The 14,891-nt window shown below is 46.0% G+C and overlaps 1 protein-coding gene across 1 annotated transcript in view; it reads left to right on the forward strand.

The window, feature by feature from the left end:
* Positions 1-14,891, forward strand: part of PLCXD3 (phosphatidylinositol specific phospholipase C X domain containing 3) — a 158,584-nt gene that overhangs the window by 79,646 nt on the left and 64,047 nt on the right. The window lies entirely within an intron of this gene.

Here is a 14,891-nt window from a genome sequence, read left to right on the forward strand (position 1 = left end):
ATAAGGAGAAATGATCACAGAACTAAAAATTAATACTAGCTTTGGTTCAAGTGATCATGACAGAGTCACCTTTATAATGTGCAAAGTGAACAAAGTCCATATATTGGGTGCCTTAAAGGGATCAATTTCACAAAGCTGAAAACAATTATGAGTCAAGGCAAAACTGGGAGAAATAATTTAATCAGAAAAATGTGATTTGATAATTGGGAATTGTTCAAGGACACTTATCTATATGCCCTCCTTCACCCAAAAAAAAAGAAAAAGAAAGAAAACCTCACGGTTCTGTGACCTCGGAAAACATTGTTAAAAATACATGGTGTACAGGGGAAGCAAAAACAGCTACAGGTTGAATCTTTTTGGTCTGGAACTCTCTCATCCAGCAATATCCATAATACAGCATGATTTTAGTTAGCCAGACAACCACTAATCGTAGGTGTGGCCAAGTTTCCCATGGTCACAGTGTGTTTACATCTACCAGTCCTGGCTGTCAGTGTTCTGTGCTGTTATTTAGCTGTAATTTAATTCTGGATGTCTTCTAAGAGTCCAGTCAGCAGTGGAAGTGTTGGTAATGATGCTAGACAATGCTGATCTCTCATGGTCTGGCAACTTCTCTTTTTCAGCTCTGGTCAGGTCCCAAGGGTGCCGGACGAGAGAGGTTCAACCCATCTTAATTTAAAATGTATGTATAGTAAGTGGAAAAATGGGGGCAGCGACAGTTAGAAGTATATATTGGAATCAAGGAATTGAAGAAAAGTGATTACGGAAGAAAAGGACAGGAGGAGAAATCTATAGCCTGTAGTATTAAGGATAATAAGGAAATGTTTTAAAAATATATTAAGAAAAAAAGAATCCTAACAGTATTGGTCCACTATTAGATGGAAATGGTGGCATTATAAATAGGGCCCTACCAATTCACAACCATGTAAAATGTGTCACAGACCATGGGATCTGGTCTTTTGTGTGCTTTCACTTCATACTATAGAGCTTTCAATGGGGAGACCAGTGTTTCTTGCACTGGGGTCATGGCTGAAAAAGGGGGTTGGGGACCACAAGGTTATTATTTGGGGGATATGATATTGTCACCCTTCTGCACTGCCTTCAGAGCTGGATGGCTGGAGAGCAGTGACTGCTGGCTGGGCACCCAGCTTCGAAGGCAGCACCCCCAATAAGAGCAGTGTGAATGCAAGAGTGGCAATGATATATTGTGTCATCCTTACTCTTGTGCTGCTGCTGTCAGAACTGGGTGGCCAGATAGTGGCAGATGCAGGCCCAGGGCCAAGTGCAGAAGGCAGCAGCACAGAAGTAAGGGTGGCAAAACAAAACCATGCCATCCTTACATCAGCATTGCTATTGACAGTGGTTCTGCCTTCAGAGTTGGACTTCTGTCCACCAACGGGCGCTCTCCAGCCACCCAGCATTGAAGGCAACATGGCCACCAACAGCCACACAGAGGTAAGAGCAGTAATACTGCAACACTCACATAAAAAAATCTTCTGACCCCTCCACAACTCCTTCTTTGGTCAGGAGCCTTACAATTACAAACCTGTGAAATTTCAAATTTAAATATCTGAAATCATAAAATTTATGATTTTTAAATCATATGATCATGACATTGACCAAAATGGACTGTGAATTTGGTAGGGCCCTACTTATAAAGAATAATTCAGAAAAGATAGAACAAGTCTATAAGTGTTTTGCTTTTGGGGAATAACAGCTGAGAGAGTCATAGCTGATCATAGAATCATAGAACAATAGAGCTGGAAGAGATCTAAAAAAGCCATCGCGTCCAGCCCCCTGCTCTAAGCAGGACCAAACCCATCAGATCAGCCCCACCAAGGGCTTTGTCGAGGCGACACTTACACACCTCCAGGGATGGAGACTCCACTACTTCCCTGAGTAGACCATTCCAATGCTTCACCACCCTCCTAGTGAAAAAGTTTTTCTTAATATTCAACCTGGACTTTTCCAACCACAACTTGAGACCATTGTTCTGTGTTCTGCCATCTGTGAACAGCCTCTCTTCAGCCTCTTTGCAGCCTCCATTCAGTAAGGTGAAGGCTGTTATCAAGTCCCCCCTCAATCTTCTCTTCTGCAGACTAAACAGTCCCAATTCCCTCAACCTTTCTTCATAAGTCGTATGCTCCAGCCCCCTAATTATTTTGGTCGCCCTCCACTGGGCCCTCTCCAGTGTATCCACATCCTTCCTATAAATGGGGGCCCAGAACTGGACACAGTACTCCAGATGCAGCCTCACCAAAGCCGAATAAAGAGGAATAATCACTTCTCTGGATCTACTGGCAACGCTCCTCTTGATGCAACCTTATATGTCATTAGCTTTTTTGGCTACAACGGCACACTGTTAACTCATGTCCAGCTTCTCGTCCACTACAACTCCCAGATCGTTTTCAGCAAAACTACTACCGAGGCAGTCGGACCCCAGCCTGTAACAATGCTTGGGATTCTTCCAGCCCAAGTACAGGACTCTGCACGTGCCCTTATTGAACCTCATCAGATTTCTTGCAGCCCAGTCTTCCAATTTGTCTAAGTCAGTCTGGACCCTGTCCCGACCCTCCAGTGTATCTACCTCTCCCCCTAGCTTCGTGTCATCCGCAAACTTGCTGAGGGTGCAATCCAACCCCTCATCCAGGTCATTGATAAATACGTTGAACAGAACAGGACCAGAATCGAACCTTGGGGCACTCCACTAGAAACCAACCACCATCCCGACATCGAGCCATTGATCACTACCCTCTGGGGCCGACCTTCTAGCCAGCTTTCTATCCATCTTACTGTCCATTTATCCAATCCACATTCCTTTAACTTGCCAACAAGAATATTGTGGGAGACCATATCAAAAGCTTTGCTAAAGTCAAGATAAATCACATCCATTGATTTTCTCCTATCCACAGAGCCAGTTATCTCATTGTAGAAACTAATCAGATTGGTCAGGCATGACTTGTCCTTTATGAATCCATGCTGACTATTCCTGATCACTCTCTCCTCCTCCTCCAAGTGCTTCTGAATGACTTCCTTGAGGAGCCCCTCCATGATTTTTCCAGGGACTGATGTAAGACTGACTGGCCTATAGTTCCCTGGATCATCCTTCTTCCCTTTTTCAAAGATGGGCACTAAATTTGCCTGTTTCCAGTCATCCGGGATCTCTCCCAATCTCCACGACTTTTCAAAGATAACGGCCAAGGGCTCGTCAACAACATACGCCAACTCCCTCAGAACCCTAGGATGAATTAGGTCTGGGCCCATCGATTTATGTACATTTAGCTTTTTTAGATAGCTCCTAACCTGTTCTTTCCCAACCAAAGGCTGTCCGCTTTCATCCAACAATGCATCACTTATCACATTAGTCCGGGAGCTGTCTTTGTCCGTGAAGACAGAGACAAAGAAAGCATTAAGTACTTCAGCTTTCCCTACATCATCTGTCACTGGGTTACCTCCCTCATCCAGTAGGGGCCCCATGCCCTCTCTGATCACCTTCTTCTTGGTAACATGCCTGTAGAAACTTTTCTTGTTATCCTTCACATTCCTCGTGAGTCGCAATTCCAGTTGTGCTTTCACCTTCCTGATAACTGCCATACATTCTTGAGCTATACGTTTATACCCCTCCCTAGACATCTGTCCCAGTTCCCACTTTGTGTGCCCAAGTTTTCCAAGGATTTCCCCGTTAAGCCAGTCTGGTCTCCTACCATATTTACTTCTCTTGCTGCGCATTGGGACAGTTTCTTTCTGTGCCTTCAGTGAGGCTTCCTTAAAATACTGCCAGTTTTCATGGACTCCTTTCCCCTTCATGGTAGCATCCCATGGGATTCTGCCCATCAGGTTCCTGAAGGAATCAAAGTCTGCTTTTCTGAAGTCCAAGGTGTGTAATTTGCTGCTCTCTTTCCTTCCTTTGGTCAGAATCCTGAAGTCTACCATCTCATGATCACTGCTTCCCAGGTTGTCCCCCACCTCTACCTTCCTTATTAGTTCCTCCCTGTTTGTAAGCAGCAGGTCAAGCCACGCATGATCTCTGGTTGGGTCCTTCAGCACTTGTACCAAGAAGTAATCCCCAGCATTCTCCAGAAATTTCCTGGACTGCTTGTGTACTGCCAGATTGGTCTCCCAACAGATGTAAGGGTAATTGAAGTCCCCCACGATAACGAGAGCCTGTGATCGGGAAACTTCTCTCAGTTGTCTTAAAAAAGCCTCATCTACCTCATCATCCTGATTTGGCAGCCTGTAGCAGACACCAACCACCACATCTCCAGTGCTGCCTAAACCACTTAGCTTGACCCATAGATTCTCAACAGGCTTTTCTCCCTCTATGTACTGGAGTTCCAAGCAATCATAGTGCTCTCTTACATACAGTGCAACCCCTCCTCCTTTTCTCCCTTACTTGTTCTTCCTGAACAGTTTATACCCTTTCATGGCAGTGCTCCAGTCATGCGAGTACTCCCACCAAGTCTCTGTTATTCCAATCAAGTCATAGTTCTTGGACTGAGCCAGGGCTTCTAATTCCTCCTGCTTGTTACCCAGGCTTCTGGCATTGGTGTACAAACGCCTAAGATAACCAGTTGATCTCCCCGCCCTCACTATACGAAGCAAGGGTCCACTTTTGTTGTACATTCCTCTTTGCATTTCTTCCCAGCCTCCAAGTTCCTTTCTACCCACAGGGTTCCGGTCACCTTCCCCCAGCAAACCTAGTTTAAAGGTCTCCTCACTAAGTTTGCAAGCCTACTTGCAAAAATGCTCCTTCCTCTCTTGGTTAGGTGGACCCCATCTCTTCCCAATAATCCTTGTGCCCGGAACAGCATCCCATGATCAAAGAATCCAAAGCCCTCTTTCCGACACCACCTGCATAACCATGCATTTACTTCCTCAATTCAACGGTCCCTACCTAGCCCTTTCCCTTCGACAGGAAGGATGGACGAGAACACCACTTGTGCTCCAAATTCTTTGACCCTTCTTCCCAGTGCCACATAATCTGCAGTAACCCGCTCAAGGTCATTCTTGGCCGTGTCATTAGTTCCCACATGCAGAAGTAGGAAGGGGTAGTATTCCGAAGGCTTGAGCAGTTTTGTAAGGCTCTGTCACATCCTGATGACAACACTCTTTTCATTCCACTATATCTCAGGAGACTGTTCAACAGCGGCTACTAAAGTTAGACATTTTAAAATCAGCAAGTACTGACAACCTACATCCCAGAGTTTTAAAAGACCTCACTGGATCACTAGTGCTGATTATTCAGTAAGTCTTATAACACTGGAGAAGATTCAGAAGTCTGGAAGAAAGTTTGTTATGCCAGTATTTAATAAGGGTAATGGAATGACCAGGTAATTTATAGTCTGGACAGTTGGACATCGATCCCAGGCAAGATGATGGAATGGCTGATATGCAACTCAATTAATTAAAGGAAGGTAATGTAATTAATCATCATAGGTTTATGGAAAACAGATCATGCCAAACAAACTTGATTCTGGCCTTTGTGAGGCATCTGACCTGGGCTTGCATGATATTTTGGTTACAAAAATAGAAGAGCATGAAATGAACATGGCATACATTAAATATACTAGAAGCTGGCAAGTTTGTCATCTTCTAGATGTTTGCAAATTGATTCCTTCATTATTTACTCCCTTATATTTTTGATTCCTGAAGTTAACAGGTCTGCAGTTCTCCAGATTGCCATTATTTCTTTTTTTATACACTGGAATCTCTCTTACCGTTCATGAGGTTTTGAAGATAAGCACTAATGGCTTGGCTCCTCAGTCAGCTCCTTGAGTATTTTAAGATGTGTTTCATCCGGCCGTGGTGACTTGAAGATATCTAATTTGTCTAAGTAATTTTTAATTTTGACATTTAGGAATAAAACATGTAGATGAAATTTACAGGTTAGGCAATGAGTATCACAGGCCAGAGGAGGTGAAGGCTCCCCAAACAAACATGGCCCTGTCCATGCTTCACCCCCAAAGCGTTCTCCTGCAGCTTGCTCTTCCTCCATGGTGGCCACGCTCTTCTTGATACCCTTACTCAGACCTCTTCCCCCAAAGTGGATGGGGGATGGAACTAGGGTGGCTCTCCAAGCTGTCCAGGACTCAGTGGGGCTGAGGCCAGGCTGCACTGTGCTCTGGGGTTGGGCCTGCCCAGCCAGGCTGTAGCTGGGATGAAGCATCCAGAACTTTGTCTGGATGGGGCAGAACTTCTCCAGCCATGGTGGGGAGCTCGAGGCTCTGATAGGAAAGGGGCAGGGCCTCAGGTGGAAGGGGTGGGACAGAGGCCAGGGCAAGCCTCTCCAAATGGGACATTCATGCAGTGCCTATTGGGTGACCTATCCTGGAAGCAGTGCCTGAAAAAGATTTGGGGGTTATGGTGTCAGAAAATGTACCAGAGTTGTGCATCCTACTTGTCTTGCTATGACGTGTGAGTCCTGAGCACACTACTGAGGATGTGAGGGAGTGTGGCAATGCTGTGAAAAAGTATTTCATTTCAGGACCACTAGTCTGTGTGGAAGTTGTGAGACACTCTCCACCCTTTCCATTAAGCAAGACGATCTAAGCATTTGCAGAGAGAGTGAGGGGAGAGAGACATGCCAAAGTCCAACCATGTTGGTCCTTTTTATGGATGAGGGGATAGTTCTGGGAGCCAGGAACAGGTTGTCAGTATTTCAGTAAATCTCTAGAGAAGTAAGAAACAAATTCGAAACTGAAATACATTCCCCCTTATGGTCTTTTTCTCACCATTGAGCCCAATTATTTTTAAATGGGAGGGGGGCATAGGCATCTAGAAATCCTATAAATATGTTGATAGCAAGGCTGCATGTTCCCAGTTGTCCTGTTAGAAGAATTCACTACAGAAAACTAAAGCCATTTCTGTAATGAAAGTACCAAAGTAGATTTTTGCCTATAAGGTAGATGTTACTATACATTTCACTCTTGAATGTCTAAATAACGCTTGCATACATGTAAGTGAGTCAAATTTAAAGTCTCAGTGATTTGAAACTGTTCACTTTATATTTTTGACTGCATGGTGCAAACACCTTAAGCATTATTTGCAATTACTTCTAAAGCTGAGAAACCAGCAACAGAAACATGCACAGGGTGACTCCATGATAAAAAGGAGTTTGGCCGAGTTAGAATCTAGTGAGTAATTATTTTATTTTTCATGTTTCCTTCTGACTAGCTATTTGGAAATGAGAATTAGGAAAACATGTTACCATGGTTGGAATAACTGATTCAGTCTAAAAGTGTGAATGGAAGCCAATATGTGATGAGACTGTTTGTGGTGAAGAAAGGTATAAAAAGTTGGCAGCGCAGGGAGAAGCTGTGTGTGTGCATGCACATGTGTAAGAGGCAAGGCTGAGATGGAAATAGAAGAGAGTTTGTTCGAGTGAAACTTGAGGAGTGTCAGATCATCTCCTTTGCACATTAAAAAGCCTACCAGTGAGCGCTGCACACAGCTGCTGCCACTCCATCACCTAACACTTCTTGGAGGCAACCTGGCTGTGGCAGAATGTATATTGTGGGAAAATTTGCCCTTGTAATATGCTATAATAATGAATATGACAGTGGGCTGGCAATAAGAAAGATGTGGTTTCCATTCCTAGGTCTCCTCCTGTGATGCTCTGGGGATATCATTTTACTTCTCTGTGCCTCCTACCCCAGGCTGTCCATCTTGAATGCTTTCACTGTAGGCTCTTTGGAGCAAACACTTTCTTGCTGCTATATACCGGTACAAGGTAACTAATATCTGATGGGGCCTCTAGGAGTGGGACTCAGGGCTCCCCTCCCAGCATCTGGCCTGCAGCAAGCTAGGGATGCGGAGCCCCAAGCCTCATGGGCCATAGTCAGGCAAGCCAGGGCTGGCTCCAGCCTAGGGGTGCTGCATGGTCGGGGCAGGAAGCAGCCCCATGTGCTGTTCACTGTCCCCTGGCTGGGGGAATGGGAGCACCCTGTTCAATGGAGAGGCTTCCCCCACCACTCTGGCTGGAATTCCAGCCAATCAGAGCAGCAGGAGGGCACTACCCGGGCCATGGGAGAAAAGCCTCTCCAGGGAGCATTTCCTCATGCTGCCACCAGCCGGGGGAGGGGGCAGCAGTGGCAGCAAATGAAGGAAAGTGCCCCCACATTAACCAGACCCCCCCTCACCCCTGAATCTCCCTTCCTACCCAGATCTTCCAGCCCACTGCTGTACCCTCTTCTTATCCAAACCCTCTTCCCTCCTAAACTGTCCACCACCCCCACCTGCTGCTGCACTCCCCTCTTGCCCACCCCTTCACCCCAGCCTGTTCTTGTACGTTCCCTCCCAGCCTGTTCCTGCACCTTCTCTCCTGCCCAAACTCCTGACCTCCAGCCCACGCCTGAAACTCCGACTGTTGTCCCCAGCCCACTTATGCACCTTATCGCCCACCCACATCCCCCAACCCCAGCCTACTCCTTCATGCACTCTTCTGTCCAGGCCTCCCACCCGTAGCCTGTTCCTGCAGCCTCCTTCTGGCACAGAACCCAAACGCCCACATCCATACCTCTTCTGCACCCTCCGTTCCCCTCAGATCCACATCCCCAGCCCACTCCCTGGCAGCCGCTTCCCACACACTGAACCCTGAATCCCACATTTTTGATTCTATCCTGGCCCCCAAAAGAGTTAATCTGGTCTGGGGGAAGCCCTGAACCTCAGTCCTCCCTCCAACCCACCTGCTCTGTTGGTGGAGCATGAGGGAAGTGAGGTGTCTCATTCCAGGGCTGCATGAGTGAGTCTTTTATGTGACCCCCCAACTGATTTGTCAGTGGCAGCTGACCCACAAACATTCACCACCTGAGCTCTATACCTATTGCAATCTCATCTCCTGTTGTTCTTGCCCCTAAGAGTCCCAGCTGTCTGGATTCTGGACTGTGCATAAAGTTACAAAGAATACATGAATTACTTCCCTGGCCGAAAATATTCAGAAGTTTGCCAGCCATGAAATAAATTCTCCTCCCCTCCTCTGTATTGTCTGTGGTTTGCTTTACAAAGTTAAATTAAAAACAAGGAGTCTGGTGGCACCTTAAAGACTAACACTTTTTTTGTTATGGTATAAGCTTTCATGAGTTGCAACTCACTTCATCAGATGCGTGAAGTGAAAGTAGAAGAAACAGATGATTGGGACACAGAGATGGGAATCTTATATCGGAGCTATATTAATCGGGATAGGTGTGGGTAAGGAGGTGAAAATACCTAAAGGGGAAAAATTACATATTGTAATGACAAATAACAAGTACTCCTGTAGAACCTTAGAGACTAACAAATGTATTAGGTCATGAGCCTTCTTGGGTAAGACCCATTTCTTTTTGTAAAGAGAGAACCATTCCCAGTCACTGTGCAGGCCCATTCTGATGATGTCAGATTTGTGTATGAACTGCAGTTCAGCAGTTTCATGTTGCTGTCTGTTTTTGAAAGTTTTTTGTTTGAGAATGGCAATTTTCAAGTCTGTAACTGTATGTCTAGGGAGGTTACAATGTTCTCCCACTGGTTTTTGTATATTACCGTTCATGATTTCTGACTTGAGTTCATTTATTCTGTTGCATAGAGACAGTTTAGTTTGTCCAATGTCTGAGTGATTAAACCAAATGCAGTTGTATCTTTGGGTGTGACTGTTCTCACCCACAACCATTTCAGATTTGGTGACAATTTATACCTTTAAGTCAGTGGCACAGCTATGGGTACTCACTTGGCCCTACAGTACACCAAGATTTTTATGCCTGACTCAGGGATGAGAGCTGAGGAAGCATTGTTCTAAGGCCCCCTAATCTGTGAACTACATTGATGACATCTTCCTCATCTGGACCCTGAAAAGGAGGAACTTGAGTTATTCCACTGAGATTTGAACAATTTCCACCTTATCATCAGTCTTAGCCTGGATATCTGCACACGAAAGATCCACTTCCTGTACATTACAGCACACAACATGCACATAAACACTACCCTATATCAGAAACCTTCTGACCACTCTGCTTATCTGCATGCCTCCAGCTTTCCTCCAGAACACCTCACCTGATCCATTTCTACAGCCAAGCCAAGGCCTAAGATACAACCACATTTGCTCCCATCCCTGAGGAAGATAAACACCTAAGATAGCTCTCAAACATTCTTAAAACTACAGTACCCAACAAGAGAAGTGAAAAAACAGTTTGACAAAGCCAGGAGGGGACCCAGAAGTCATCTACTGCAGGACAGACCCAACAAAAAAAGCCACAGAATGCCATTGGCCATCACCTATAGCTCCCAGCTAAACCTTCTCCAACACATCATCGAGGATCCTACAACTTATCCTAGGTGACTATCTTGCACTCTCTCATACCTTCAGAGGCAGGCCAGTTCTCACTTAGACACTCACTACTAACCACATGCCCCACAACAGACATACTAACCAAGAAACCAATCCCTGCAACAAATACGGTTGCCAACTCTGGCCACACATTAACCCTAATAGCACCATTATGGGACCTAACCACATCAGCCGTACCATCAACGGCTTGTTCACCTGCACGTCTACTAATGTGATATGTCGTCATGTGCTAGCAATGCCCTTCTACCATTTACATTGGATGAATTGAATTGTCTCCACACAAAAAAATAAATGGACACAGATCGGACATCATGAATGGTAACCTATGGAAGCCAGTGGGAACTTTTTAACCTTCTCTGGACACACAGTTACACACTTGAAAGCTGCCATTCTACAGCAAGAAAACTTCAAAAGCAGTCTGCAATGTGAAATTGCTGAGCTGCAATTTTTATGCAACTTTGACACCATCAGAATGGGTCTGAATGGGGCTGGGAAGGGCTCTCTGATTACAATAAGTAATTTTCCTCTTTAGGTTCTCTTATCTTCTTATCCCCATCCACCCTGATTGTAACACTCCCATCTCTGTATCCCTACTATCAGTTTCTTTTTCTTTCACTACATGCATCTGATGAAGTGAGCCGCATCTCACAAAAGCCTATGCCACAGTAAAACTTAGTCTTTGAGGTGCTAACTGACTCCTTGTTTACTAACATGGCTACCTCTCCGAAACCTGTCAAAAGTTAAACAATTTATGTTGATAAGCTTAGGCCTCGGTAAAGAGACTTCTATGTTTTTTCTCTTGTTTCCAGTCATTTACTTGATGCCAGTTTGATGTTAACCAGGTGTGTTACAATAGTTGTATACCTTCCTTTATAACATTAGGCAACCAAGCAAACTAATCAATCATTGGTCTGTTCCTGTCTTCCCACAAATTTGGGGCTTAATGCTGAAATCAGTTGATACTGTACATATGCTTGCTTCCGTACAGAATCCTGCAGAAATCAAAGGTACTCCTTTTTTGAGTAAAGAATGTGCATGGTAGTAAGTGGTCACATCATCCATTGTGGAATATTATCAACAGCCTAAGCCTGGTCTTAAATAAGAGGTTTGCTTTGATTTCTTGATTAACATATGCTAGCCTGAGCAGAACCTTTAACATGTTCCATTTCTTTTTCCTGTAATACGTTGAAACATGAGTCACTGCTCTGATCTTCTTGTACCCATTTGATGTAGCATTAAAATGCTGTATGCAGATCTAGTCTATTAGGATGTCTTTGTGTAACCGCATAAATCTCTCTAATCTAACCAGTCTGTGCAAGGAATATGGTATCAGATCAACACTTATCAGAAAGTTTAATCACAGTCTGCAATTTATCTAAAACGAATGCTGTATATGGAGGCAAAAATGGGACTTTTAGGGAGATGGCTAGAAGGGGTGGTTTAAATACTGGATCAGGGAATTCTTTGGAATAAACAAAGAAAAATTCAACCGAAGCTTGAGAGGGGCAGTAATGACTTTCTTTTTCCTTGTGAAGAATAACACCTTTCATCAGCCATTGGAATGTGTAAGGTTCCTCATGCTGTAGCTAACATGGGATCCAGGAATTATCAAATTGGGGGGGACTATTTTAACCTTGATATGTTGTTTACTACGGCTTTCGTGCTTTCGCAGTCACTGGTATTTAGTCATTGAAAATCCCACCTTTGGTGCTAGATATTTGAATTACTTACAGCTTAGTTTTAGGTTCCTAAAAGCTCCAGGGGGTTTCATGTAGTCACATAGACAGGTGAGGAAGGAATCCCACCCTTCCCCAATATCTTCTGGATGTTTTTTTGTTAGTTTATCTCTTTCCTCAGAACAATAACAAATGGAGATAGGACATGGGAGAGGGAGGTCCAGGGTGTGGCTGGCTGGTTCTTGCTCATGTGTCCAGGATTTGACTAATCACCACATGTAGGGTCATGGAGGAACTTTCCTCTAGACCAGTATGCAGTTTCTGGGTGGAGCTAGCACCTGGATGCAGCTGTGGTATTTCTCAGCTGGGTGGAAGAGGAGGCAGGATGTGAGGAGGAAGCATTGAGTGCGCCCCTAATGCCTTGTGTGTGTCCTGCCCGGGGGGCAGTAAAGGAGTCTCTGGGAGCAACAGCATCTGAGAATGGTGCCTCTGCCCACCATGTGCTGATTGGTGGAAGTGGGGAGTCTCAGCCAGTGGCAGATTGCAGGAGTGGGGTGTGGGTGTAGGGTCTGGGTGGGAGGGGTTGCAGAAGCAGGCAAGGGATTGGGACACCTACGTGGTGCAGCTCTCGGTGGGGGGCACAGATGGTACTGCCTCATCCCTCGTCATTCCAGTTGTCTGGAATTCCCGACCTATGGGAGCAGCAGGAGTACGGCGTCCCTCCGTCGCTGTTCCCAGTGCAGTACCTTGGTGCCTCCTTGCCCCTGCATGGCTGGAGTGCCAGCGCCAGCTCCCCACTGCTGGCGGGGGGCAGCCTCAGACCTCACAGGCCAGATTCAGTCCCTGGGCTGTGGATTCCCCATCCCTGTCTGGATGCCCCTGACAATGGGTGAGGCTCTGTCCATGGCAGGCTTAGAATAATACATCAATTTATGCTGCATTTTTCTGTTTTGAAGATTGTGCTATTCTGTGTTCGGCACCTGGAGCATATAAAAAATTGCCATGTGGTCCCTGATGTTAGAAGGTTGGCTAACCCGGGCTAGATGATCTGGTGGTACTGTGCTGCAGCCCACTCCTGGCACAAATGTCCCATTCCCTTCAAAGAGATTTGCACGACTGTAGGATAGGCAACCATGGGGGAAGAGCAGGCTCCAGATGGCTTTGGAGTGGAGTATAGGGAGGGCCAAGCCTGGTTGGTTGTCTGAGGAGGCTTAGCTTCCTCTGGCCTGTGATACTCACTCCAGACCCCCATCCCAGGCAAGGTGGTGGGACACAGTATGGCAGTAGGAATGAATGGTAAAATTTAGTTCTTCATCACAATGTGCACAAAAAGCTGATGGTAATTGTCACCATATAGGGTTGCCAACTTTCTAGTCTTGCAAAACCAGACACCCTTGTCCCACCCTTCCTCTGAGGCCCAGCCCCAATTGCTCCTTCCCCTTTTTCCTCTGTCACTCACCCTGTCTCACTCATTTTCACTGGGCTGGGGAAGCGTGATGGGGTGCACGAGGAGGCAAGAGATCAAGCTTGGAGGTGCAGGCTCCAGGGAGGAGCCAGAATGAGGGGGTTCAGGGCATGGGAGATGCTCTGGGATGGCATAGGGGTTGGGGTTCAGGCTGTGGGTTGGGGCTGTGTATGAGGGATTTGAGGTGTAGAAGGAGGTTCCTGGTGGGGGCTGAAGCCAAGGAGTTCAGAATGTGTAAGGGTGTTCTGGGCTGAGGTGGAGCAGGGATGTGGGATGGGGCACAGGCTCTGGGCAGGTTGCAGTTTCCAGGATGTGGCCATAAATTAGGGGGGCCAGAGTACAGGAAGGGGATGCCAGGCTGAGGTGGGGGTACAGAGTGTTCGTTTTGGGGAGGTAGTTTGGGTACAGAGAGGGCTCAGTGCTGTGGCAGGGTATTGAGGTGTAGGACTGGGTGTGGACTTCAGGAGGTGGTTTGGTTGCCAGAGGGGGCTTCAAGCTAGGGCAGGGGGTTAGGGTGCAATTAGGGTGTGGGCACCAGGAGAAAGCTTGGGTGTGGAAAGGGACTCTGCACTGTGGCAGGAGGCTGTGGGAAGGAGTGTGCAGGAGTGAGATCTGGGCCACACTTGCCTCCGGGTGCTTTCTGGAAGTGGCAGCATGTCCCTTGGCTCTAAGGCATAGGGATGCCCAGGCAGTTCTGCCATTGCGAGCTGCAGGTCTGACACTCAGGCTGGGAACAGCATGCGTGGAGGCCCCCGGCTCCCTCCCCCTCTTGGAGTCAGAGACCTGTCGCAAGAAACGTGTGCTCCAGGCTCACTATACCAGCTTAATACGGAGACACAACCAGACCATTTAAACCCTCTGGCAGCCCTTGTCACCACTCAGACACACTGGACTTCTGTGATGAGCTGTCACTCTTACACTGAGTGCAAATATGTGGGCTATAATCTTTAAAAGTGTCTGGTGTAGGATGCTGACTGAAAGTCAGTGGGACTTAAGTACCATTTTCAAAAGCACCTAGATACCTGCGCTCCTAAGCGACTTGCATGCTTTTGTAAAATTTAACAATATGTATTTTTGCTCTTCAAGAAAGTCCTGATCCTGCTAACCGTTAGTCGTGTAAAGAGACATATTGGTCCAGTTCTCATTTATATAGGTACTACATACTTCTACAAGTTGACTGACTTGGGGAGTTACTCCTAACTTTTGCTGAGATTCAGGTCCACTGACTTCAGTAGTACTAAGGGCATAACTCATTTCACTTAGCTCCTCTAACAGTGCTAGGGGAGTGAAAATAATACCTCAGGGTTGGGGTGATTGGCAGGAAAAGGCCAACATTAGAGTATCTTTGTGCTGATCAGAAAATTAGAATATCCTGTAAGAGGTGTATTTATAATTTGAAGTATATGACCGCAACATTGATTTTGCTTTGTTATATTTT

The sequence above is a fragment of the Carettochelys insculpta genome, chromosome 5 (genome assembly GCF_033958435.1).
Source record: "Carettochelys insculpta isolate YL-2023 chromosome 5, ASM3395843v1, whole genome shotgun sequence".
In the NCBI taxonomy this organism is placed as follows: domain Eukaryota; kingdom Metazoa; phylum Chordata; order Testudines; family Carettochelyidae; genus Carettochelys; species Carettochelys insculpta.